The sequence below is a fragment of the Octopus bimaculoides genome, chromosome 3 (genome assembly GCF_001194135.2).
Source record: "Octopus bimaculoides isolate UCB-OBI-ISO-001 chromosome 3, ASM119413v2, whole genome shotgun sequence".
In the NCBI taxonomy this organism is placed as follows: domain Eukaryota; kingdom Metazoa; phylum Mollusca; class Cephalopoda; order Octopoda; family Octopodidae; genus Octopus; species Octopus bimaculoides.
In genome coordinates, this window is record NC_068983.1 from 100,030,940 (window position 1) to 100,041,093 (window position 10,154).

The following is a 10,154-nucleotide window of genomic DNA, read 5'->3' on the forward strand; positions in this document are numbered from 1 at the left end:
ATATATATGCAGTCCATACACAAGTACGGTACGATGTACATAATTGCACATTTGTCGCATAGAAAGTTTCATCAACTTACCTTAGAATGCATCCCTTGGTTAAGGGGGTCTCTTTTCGTTGTTTTGTTTTTTAACCACACTAAATCTGACTATCTAGGTTAAACTTTAACAAGAAAAAAAAACGAGAAAGCCAGTCCAGACCATTGTTCAAACAAATGTTTATCATCAGCTGTTAGCAGTAGATGACAACAGCAGCAGCGCTAGCCGTCGTCTCTAGGATCTACTATCAAATCGGCGATCCTCGTCTTACGGGAAGCTTTTATATATTGCAGATCTTAGTCACTTATGTATTTCATTGTCTTTTGAGCCAATCCCACCTACAGGCGTAAGCGATACTTTCACATACATACATACATACATACATACATACATACATACATAATACATACATGCATACATACATACATATATACATACATACATACATACATGCAAATATATAGATATATATACACACACACATATATACAAACATGCATATATGCATACACATATACGTACATGCATGCATACATACATATATACATACACGTACATGCACAAATACATATATACATACATGTATACATATATACATACATACATATACATATACGTGCAAGTATACATACATACATACATACAGGCAAATATACATACACACATACATGCGCACACACATACATACATGCACACACACACACATACATGGACATCACGTCTTAAGGAGCTGGCTAAGGGGAAAGACGTACTTGGTAAAGTCTCTTGAATTTTCTTTAACATCCTTCTTTGCTAACTCGTTGAAATTATTGATGAGGAAGAGGTGGTAGAGGAGACACGGCAGCGGAAATGGTGAATACTACGATGGATAAGATGTTGGAGGGGTTAGTGGAGCAGGTGGTGGGGCAGAGATGAACACGATATGAAGTAAAAACCTTCTTCAATAGGAACAAGAATAATATAAACAGTAAATTCCGGAGGTGTACTAGTTAGGCAAGTGATTTGATCAGAGATCATCTGTTGAAACTAAAACAATTACAAGGACGGCACATAGTAACCATTGAAAAAGCCATACAGAGACTGTTAACTTACATGCATGCATACATACAAACATACGCATGTGCGTACACACATATATAAATACATACATACATACATACATACAAACATACATACATGGTGGTTGTCTACTCCTTACACAGAGTTTGACCACCTCCTGCACCTACACCTTAGCCCTTTCATGGCGTCTGATGTGGCTTTTTAAACCAGACAATGTTTTGAAAAAAACACCCACACAGATTGCACCTCTGATTTGTACTACCAATACCTGCAGGTAAGTTCTGCTCATTGTGGATCCTAACATGTCTTTTAAGACATACATACATACATACACATACATACATATGTTTCTGTGGAAGACATCATGCATGTGATTAGCAGTTGTCCTAAAACGTCGTCGCGGCGCCACCTCCCTATGTGACACGATGTTGTCGCTAAAACAATTTACAATGGCCATCCGCAAAAAAGAGTGTCCTGAAATAAGCTTAGAAAATCCCTCTGCTATGGAATACATTCATAAACACCAACTCAAGGAATACTGGTGGAATATTCTCATCAAAACTTTTGTGAAATGTAAACATAACAGACCGGATATTGTTGTTTTGGACAGAGGGGCAAAGACATGTACCATCATAGAGGTCAGCTGCCCTGCAGATATCTAAGGACAACTTCTTCGAAACCTCCAGCTTCTGAATTTAAATTCATACCAATAATAATTGGAGCACTAGATTTCTTAGTAAATGCTTAAAGGAGAATCTGGATAAACTGGGATTATCAGAAAAAGAAATCAACCGGCTAATTCGTACATTACAAGTGCAGTCTGTGAGTGGAACAGTGAAAATATGCAAGACTTTTCCCAAGTTCCAAATGTGAATTTGTCTGTATTAACTACATCCCAAAGATGGAGCTCTGTATCTTCGTTGGAAACAGGCTCCCCCCTCAGTGGAAGATTAATAATATTTAAAGAATAGAAGAGACATATATACATACACATATATACATATACACATGCGTACGTGTATGCATGCATACATACATACATACATACATACATACATACATACACACACACACACATACGTACATATATATATGATGGCTGCAAACTCATGTTCGAGTATTGCCATCGCCTGATCGAAAGTCCCACTTATGCGAAGGTTACAACCAGCCATTTTTGTGACAGGTCTTACTTTTTTAAGCGATACCTGTGCATGATGATTTTTATTTTTTGTGGGGAAGGATTTGCACAAATCCAGCCCCACTCTCTGAACATGGACAACCTAAATTCGAAAAGAAGAACTAATCTACATCATCGAGTATTGTCTGTCTCGCAGGTTTTCTCTTATAGTTTTCCTCTCCTACAGAAATGTTGTAACAACAACAGAGGTGCCTCCCACTCCCAGTGGACCAACCGCGTGCCTGGATACCAACCCAGTTATCTCAACGTCCCCGCGTATACATACATGTATAGATACACGTGTACACATATTGTTGGATGGCCGTTGACTGCTCATGAGTTCTTCCGCCCTTGGGCAGGTCTTATTTTTTGTCCTGCAGGGTGTCCAAGAATCACCCTCCTCACCAAGCAAGCTTGATGGGGTTGCCGGTTTAGTCACCGACGACCCGATCGTGCAACAGGTTGTACTGGGTTATGTGTTACCAGTAGCGCCCAAGAGCTACCTGACCATAACACACACACACACACACACACACGTACACACGCACATATGCGTACGTTCATACATACATATATACATACATACACATATATTACATACACACATATATACATACATTCATGCGTACATACATATATACGCATATATACATACATGTATGCCTACGTGCTTACATACATACATACATACATACATACAAATATACATACATACATACAAACATACATACATACATGTACATGCATCCATGCATACATACATACATACATACATACATACATACAGTCATAGATACGTACAAATACGCATACATTTATTAATTGATGTCAACATTTTCGTCGCATCAACTGAGATCCGTGGTTTCACTGAATCTGGTTTGTGGCGAGGTTATATATACCAATCAGCGACCTAGCCATAGATCAGATGCAGTTGAACTGCATCAGTGACCAGATTGCAATTGTTGCAACAAAAATTTTGACACCAAATAATAAATGTTTAAGTGAAGTTAACGGTCTTTGTGTGTTTTTTGAATGGCTAACATGTGTTTTCCACGCCGTAAAAACAGTGAAGCAGTTAGCAGTATTGATAATTCCATCAGTGGTTACATCAAATCCAAGGGCGCGTGTCAACAAGAGGCTCCTACGAGGTCGTGCGACTTGCTGGAAATAACAGCCGAGCCACCCTGAAACCACAAGCTAAAGTAGAGATTTTTAAAGTTTTCCCATTTAACAGTAAAAGCACATCGCGGAAACTTGATTTAAAATGCTATAGGCGTATATGTGAGTAGCCAAAAATATTGAGGCTTTACACGATTTGGGTATAGATGACGTTAGCTAAAATCTCTTACTAGCAACATCTCAACAGCGTCTTCAATTTATCCTGGAAACTCAATTTAAGTAAATTGTTTCTTGATATTTCTGTATTTCAAATATCTTATGTGTATGTACTGAGCTGAAAACAAAACAGGCAGCAAATGTTGAGACTTTCAACAGCGGGTGGACAAAATACTGAAGACTTCTTAGCTAAGAAGAATTCTCTAAAAATTGGTGGAGATTCTTTTAGTAATGGACTAAACAGCCTGGTTGAAATTTGAGAGGCGAAAGTGCTTATAAGCTGTCTATGAAAGCATCTTTTTCTTAACTGTAATATGAAATATGATATAAGTTTGCATTTGTTTGCACGTGTCATATCTGCATCTGTCAGCTTGAACTTGATTAAGATTTTTCGTAATCATATGTGACTAGGGTGTTGTGCGCTAATATCTGGTGTTTCTTCCTGTCAAATCCGTTTAATATGGGTTGTTAGGTTAGATAATACTGTTGTTATTGCGTGGAAAATGCTAGAATCGGCATATTATTTTGGGTGGTGAAAAGAAGAAGGGGCTCACAAAATGCCTAATCAGATTATCGGATGCTGGTTCAGTGGATATTTGTAGAATCAGGATTTAAATTTGTTGTACGCATCAAATAGACTTGATACGAAACAGTATTTAAACATTATTGGTTTGAATAGTTGAGTATAACTATTTTGAATTTCTTGAAATTCTTGGTACTTTATGTGTCTGAATGACCAGATCAGGAATTTATTATTATTATTATTATTATTACTATTATTATTATTATTATTAGTAGTAGTAGTAGTAGTAGTAGTAGTAGTAGTAGTAGTAGTAGTAGTAGTATTACTAAAGGAGGTGGACTCTATTCATGTTGCAATTTCAGACAGCATTGACGGTTTCAACGAATTTTCAATGAGTTTTTATTGAATTTAGTCGGAAAAGATTCCTGAAATGAATGATTCTATAAAACTTTTCTCTTTATGTATTCGTCATCAATTATTCGCAGAGTCCGGCGTAGAATTGTGGCAAAAAGATTCTTCACTTGGTTGGTTTTCCGCTTCAGCAATTAGAATTTATTGTAATTTATAAAATGCGCGCACGCACACGCACACGCACACACACACACACACACACACACACACACACACAGAGGCATACATATATACATTCTGCTGTTTAATGAAGGTATAATCGAGGGTACCTCTTACAATATTGTAGTTGAGGCAAACTGCAGAATGGCTGCAGACTGAAAGTGTGATGAAGTTCGTAGGCAATGTGAATCTTTTTAGTTCAGTTGTGTCTGAGAATTCAGTGAGAAAATTTAAGAATGTAGTTTTCCAGTGTACCCACTCTGTAGTAGTAACTAATGGAGCGCTGAAGAAATGTGTTCACTTTTATTGTTAAATTTTTGTTTTGTAGACAAATGAATTGTTGTGACAGGGAACAGTTGCTTAGAATCAATCGTTTTATTCAGTCAAAACATTATATTTCAATATAAGAGGTAAAAATGTAAACGTCTATATTTATTGAAAAAGGTTAGCTGCTGCTTGTAATAAATAAATGATGCACCTAGCTTGGAAGTAGCAACTCATAGTCCCATGTGAAAACAAATTCTTTATTGTTTGGGAATCGAATATTGAACAAGATATGTGTGAGTTGCGTGATGATAGCTCTGGCGTCTGTTTTATGGAAAAGTGATTGGGATACGGTGTAAAGATTGATATGTGCTGAATATAAAAATAAGATAATGTCTGAATATAATAAGGTCTTGCCGATGATATTCTCATCCAACTCCTTAATCACCTGCAGATAGACATCATCTTTGCATAGCCAAGACACTTCATATGAAAGACATGCACATCCTTTATGTTACAAAAACATCCACAAATGGAGTCATGATGACAAAGTCATGCTCAGCTACAGAATCACATCAAAGAAACAGTATTGCATCTGTAAACATTTACAATACATGGTTAACACCCTAAAAGTCCCTGCATATGCGTGGACTCATGACAATTTACAATCCATCATGACTACTTCCAATTCAGAACCAGAAACTACTGCAACTCTTCATAACAATGTTACTACATACACTCAAACATCATGATCCGGTTCTTAATAACGATAAACATATAATTAAATAAATGAATAAATAAGTAAATAAATAAATAAACGAGAGGCCTCTAACAGAGTCATGGGTTGGTTTATCGAGAACAAACTGCTGTTGTACTTTATAAAAAGATAAACTATGATAAAAGATTAACTATAAAAATATAACTTACAGCTTGCATGATGATGATAAATAGTTATAGTGTAGAGAGGCGGCAATAGTTATCTATATATTTATTCACACATGACAAATACACACACACACACACACACACACACACACACACCCACACACACACACACACACACACGAACGCGCATACACACGTCAGTCTGTGTGTGTCCTGGCTAATGTATTTTAAAATGTATCTTCGTCATTCCCAGTGCCTTCATGGCAAAAAGATAGATAAATAGTTAATCATTACATAGTATGAGAATGGATGAAAAAATAAATAAAGCATGCAATAGTTTCTGTCATTTATAGTTTTATCATAATTACTTTAAACAATATCACATATATGTTTTAATTATAATTTGCGTCAATCACATAAAAAAAATAATAATTTATGACTGAAATGATATATAACTGAACTGGCCATTATCATGTGCATCGATGAGATCGACTTATTGGACAAGTTATAACAGCAGAATATATATTATTTCAAACAGAAACAAGTCAAAACAGTACAAACAGTGCTTATCCTACTACAGATACATTTCAAGTGAATTTCTGCTCACAAAACTAATATGAACATATATAACAGAGGTATGTATATATAACGGCCAACAAGAGGCTGAGAACATAGTAACGAGGCTGTTCACTGACTCTAATATCTTCTTACTGGGTGTTATAATGGCGTTATGTCCGTCTGTCTGTCTGTACTCTCTTCACGGTCAAACGGCTGAACCAATGGTCACGATGTTTTTCGGGATTACAAAGGAGGTAATCAGGAAGGTTTTTAGCGAAAAAAAATGTGAAAAAGCATGATTATTTAGTGGATATTGAGGGTAATTGCTCAGTTTACGGGCATAAAAATGTAAATAAAAATTAAGGGAGAGATAACAAATAAAAGAAGCGAAGGGAAGTAAGTCAACTTCTTAGTATAATGGACGTTTTGTCCGTCTGTCTGTTTTCGTTTCACGGTCAAACGGCTGTACCAATGGTCACGATGTTTTCGGGATTACAAAAGAGGTAATCAGGAAAAAATGTGAAAAAGTATGATTATTTAGTGGATATTGAGTTTTGCATTAATAAATCACTTTAACTTTTTCTTGTTAAAGTTCCGGCGATGAGGATTAACTCTGGATTCCTCCTCCACCTCCACGTATGGTTCGTGAATTTAGAGAGTTTAGATTTGCAATACTATCCCTTTATTTCCCATCGTAAATGGGCAGATTCCTAAAGATCCCGCTCGCGCATTCACAGCAAACAAGGCACAGGACTAGACTTAAGATCGTGTAGGTGTATTTTTACCCACTCTGATGTTTACATTCTATTCGTGTATCAGCTAAATTTATTTATTTATTGTATATCCTTTAGCCTCTAACAATTATCGATACTCCACAACGCTGAGGTGAGGCCGGCAATGGGTATTGCTTACTCACATGGGATGATGCGGCGGCTGCACAAATAGAAATTCAAAATTACATCCAGAAATGAGCACTCGTCTGACTATGCATTTATATAAACATATGTATACACACAGACACACACTCTCTTTCACCGCCCCGCCCCTCCAATATATGGATGGATATATATATATATATATATATATATATTATACTATTTCAATTACATACACCGAATTTATATTCAGCTCGGCGGCTATTCACAGTATCAGTAACTATATTAATTAGCGTTTCCTATATGTCAGAAGATACCGATTTCGTCTAAACAAACTAACCAATCATTAATCTACTTGTAAAATAAGAGCAGTTTACACCATTGTTGCTGACGCCATGTTAAATGACAATTTCCAAAATAAGCATAAAGTGGAAACCGACCTTTATTGTGCGCTTTCAACATGCAAAAAGTTTTTCAAGAATTTCACGAATTAGTTAAAACCATACCCATTCCTTAGCTACTTTTAGTTTATATTTGTTTCCTCAAAAATATTTGTTATTCATTTGAATATAACGTTAGCGTATCTAAAATGAGCTTATTTGTTGTAATGCAAGCAACTTGACTGTTGTCAATTTGAGCCACTTTTCGTTTGTAACATAAATAACAGAGCGGCGAACAGGCACAATCGTTAGCACGCCAAGTAAAATACTTAACGGCATTCTGTCCGTCTTTGCGTTCTGAGTTCAAATTCTGCCGGAGTCGACTTTGCCTTTCATCTTTCCAGAGTCAATAAAGTAAGTACCAGTTGAACGGTCGATGTAATCGACTTACCCCTACCGCTAAATTGCTGGCCATGTACCAAAATTTGAAACCAATATAAATAACATACAAAAATTTTTCATATTTTCCACTAAAGACTACATCTTAGTTTTATATAAGCAATCAAATTTTATTTTTCAGTCTAAATCCGACTAATAGACAAGTGGATTTGTGTATATATAGAGAATGTAAAGTACGGTTGACTGCCTGAGTAATTTTTAAAAATACATATAATGTTAAATATGCTTATAAAATGGAGTTTATATATATATGTCTATGTATGTAACTGAAACACAGTTTGACGCTCCTCTCGTTAACTGTCACATTCTTTAAAGTAATTATTACATTATACTGTTTTTCTTTTCGCAAATTTGTGTGTACGTGTGTGTATTAATGTGTGTTAGTGCCTGTGTGTATATATACTTCGTAAAAACTGGCATGCGTATCTTTATCATAATGGAGTTTATGTAAGTACATCTATATATGTCACTGAAACACTGCCAGTACTTCCTCTCTTCACCTATCACACTCTCCCAAAGTAGCTATTACCTCACACCCTCTCTTACATCGACATTTTCATTAAAATAATGAAACAGAAGCACCTCATACCTTACACCGCCTCATACACCTCTGTGAAAGAAAGAAAGGAAGAAAGAAAGAGTTGTTTTCTAACAGTGCATAAGAGAGTATCATCGGGTTTGTCTGCTGTATCGCTGCCAACATTTTCCCTTGTGCAAAGTGACGTCAATGTAAGTCGGCCACTCTTGATGTTTAACATGAAACTTGTATTTGGTCGTTCAACTTCCAAGAAAAAGTAACCAAATACATCCTCAGATCACACATTGGCGTCTTGAGTAAAGAATATATTGGACAATATACGAGGTAGTATCAAAAAGTTTCCGAACTGATTCTATAGCGCGCCAACAGATGGTAGCACACGCTGCATGTGCAGTGAGAGCGAGCAGTAACCTTCATGAGGTAGTGTGCCGAGTGGAATCGCTGTGTTTACTTAACAAGTTGTGAAATTTATGCTTTTGTGATTATATGTATGCTGTAGTCTGCGATTTTTGCCATGAGCAGAAAGCTGGAACAAAGAACCAACGTGAAATTGTGCGTTAAAATTTGGAAGTCTGCTACACAGACATTGAGCATACTTCGGCAAGCTTACAGCAACGAGGCAATGGGTCGTACGCAATGTTTCGAGTGACACAGGTGCACGACAGAGCCGCAGCTCAATCAAAAGCATGCTCGTCGTTTTATTTTTTGACATCCGCGGTATTGTGCATCGAGAATTCGTCCCCAGGGTCAGATGGCCAATCGAGAATTCTACTGCAACGTTTTGAAATGTTTAATGGAGGGCATTTGGCGAAAGCGACCGGATCTGCGGAGCGTGGAGAATTAGAGTCTTCGCGACGACAATGCACCCTGTCACCAAGCTCTCGTTACTCGTGAGTTTCTCGCTAAAAAAACAACATGGTATCGCTTCCGCACCCACCCTATTTGCCAGATTTAGCACCTGCGGACTTCCATCTCTTCCTTCAAAGGTCGCCGTTTTAACACCGTTGCTAAGTCAAGAGCGAATCGCAGAAGGTCCTCGACTCGCTTACGGAAAACACTTCCAGGTCGAATTCCAAAAGTGACAGGAAGGCTGGGACCGGTGTAGTGCTGCGCAGGGTGACTATTTCGTAGGAGATGCTGTTAAAACTTAGGTAAAAAAAATTTTTTTAACTAAACATAACTAGTCCGGGAACTTTTTGATACCACCTCGTAATTCCTGATACACTAAAAGACGTGGTCAATCTGGTTCATCGTGAGTCTGATCGGCCAGAGCTGAGTTGAGGCTAAACAACTAAGTTTACTTCGAACCAATGAGTGAAGGCCTCTGCGGAGTCGCTCGACTTATTATTTATTAGCAGCCAGATCATATCCTACCGTCTATAATCAAGGACACTTTGGACAACGTAGTCCTACACTCAGACACAAGCACACACACACATACACACACACACACACACGTACACACACACACACACACGCACACACACACACA

General features: G+C 37.2%; 1 protein-coding gene across 3 annotated transcripts in view; it reads right to left on the reverse strand.

Moving 5' to 3' along the window:
• The window catches only part of LOC106882651 (putative ankyrin repeat protein RF_0381), a 140,321-nt gene that overhangs the window by 53,839 nt on the left and 76,328 nt on the right, over positions 1–10,154 (reverse strand). The window contains exon 1 of one of the 3 annotated variants that reach the window (XM_014933397.2): positions 81–300. The exons of the other annotated variants lie outside the window; for them this stretch is intronic. The gene's annotated coding sequence lies outside the window, so the exon portion shown is untranslated. Of the gene's footprint in view, positions 1–80; positions 301–10,154 lie in introns of those variants that run through there. 3 annotated transcript variants of the gene reach the window in all.